At 51.6% G+C, this 1,588-nt stretch overlaps 1 pseudogene; it reads right to left on the reverse strand.

Annotated features, from left to right (window-relative positions):
* Positions 1-310: 310 nt before the first annotated feature.
* LOC102439043 lies at positions 311-1,362 on the reverse strand (annotated as a pseudogene).
* Positions 1,363-1,588: the final 226 nt, after the last annotated feature.

Here is a 1,588-nt window from a genome sequence, read left to right on the forward strand (position 1 = left end):
TCATTGGTGATAGATTAAGGAGGAGGGATAAAGCAAAGCAGGGAAATCCCTGGGATTGGATAGAAGTAAAATGATGGACACATACTTAGGTGGGTGCAGGATCAATTAACATAACAATGAAGGAATTTGTGTTATCTGTCCTGGCGCCCAGCACATTTGGTTGTGCCTCAGGGGATCCAGAAAAAGGGAAGTTACAAGTTACCCAGACATTTCAAGGGTGTGTTATCATAGATGCAAAAAGACAGATAGGCTCAGTTAAGGAAAAGGCTGACCTTGTCAGTGAAGATACCGATCTAGGACTTAACTGCCCACCATAACTGCTTTGAGTTAAAGTTTAATTTCAGACCATCCTCTGTGGTTACTTTAAGTCTCTGAGTTTGTAAGACTGCCATGCAGGCCTCCCCTGAGCTTGTCAGGTCAGCATGTGGCCCCTTTCGTTCACAATTACCTTCTCTCCATTAAGAAGTCCATAAAAAGGAGCCAACTGAGATCCACAAGAGGAGTCAGCAGGAGCCATGTTTGTTTTCCCCACCCCCTGTGATAGGTTTTTGCTGAGGGGCCACTGCTAGGTCCCCACTTGCTCCCCTCCCTTTGGCTTGAGATGGCAGGGCAGTACAGGGGCTTCGAAGGAGCAGGTCACGACTCCTCATTCCCAGAATCATCATCGTCATCACAGTCGGCATCTTCCTCCTCCTCCTCTTCATCCTCAATGTCAAGGTCGTACAAGTCGTCATAAAGCCAATCTGAGCTGTTGTCATTGGAAGGCACTTTAGTTTTGATGCAATATTCCGCCAGGGTCGTGGGGACTTTCACTCCATCCTTTTCTGCTTCGGCTTTAGTGGCTGAAACCTGTTTTCTAATGATTTCAGCATAATCTTTGTCTTTTCCTTGACTGTCCCTCCATTTCCTGAACATAAGTGAAGCATCCCCATTGGCTGCGGAGAAGGCGTTGGGCTCATTAAGCAATGAGATTACACTTAGCAGGGTAGTCCTGACATTCTGAGTAGGATTCCACCTTTCGGAGTTCAGTTGACCACTCTGTGGGGCATCTACGGGTGGATGAAGAATTGAAATGCATACATGTCCACTCTCATAAATGTTGGGGTGCCACATTTTGGTCAAGAATCTGAAGGTAGGTGGTGAATATGGGTAGTCAATAGGAAATTTAATATGCGCCTTGAAGTAGCCGCCTTCGTAGAGGGTGTTGGGGGGTCCGAAGATGGCAACCTCCCAGTTGTAGAGGTCGGACTCATCTACCAGGGTGATCCGGGAGCCCTCCACCGGCTCCTCCTGCAGGGACTTGAGCTCCAGCATCAGGGCCTTCTGGGAGCTGGCCATCACGGCGGTGGCGGCAGCGGCGGCTGAGCCTCACACACGACGCGGGCGGGGCAGGGCCAGGCCTTCTCCTCACACGGTGGCCAGGTGCAGGTAGAGGGTGAAGGAGTTAGGAGAATTCACTCCCGGTCCTCCCCACCCCGGAGGGGGCCTCCACTTGGGGGGGAGAGGAGAAAAGGTGGAAGCGGAGAAAGGCGGCAGAGGGCTGGCGATGGTGAGGAGAGGGGGCCAGGCCGGCCCGGGAGCGCCGCTC

Source organism: Myotis lucifugus, unplaced genomic scaffold, assembly GCF_000147115.1.
Source record: "Myotis lucifugus unplaced genomic scaffold, Myoluc2.0 scaffold_268, whole genome shotgun sequence".
NCBI classification, from domain to species: domain Eukaryota; kingdom Metazoa; phylum Chordata; class Mammalia; order Chiroptera; family Vespertilionidae; genus Myotis; species Myotis lucifugus.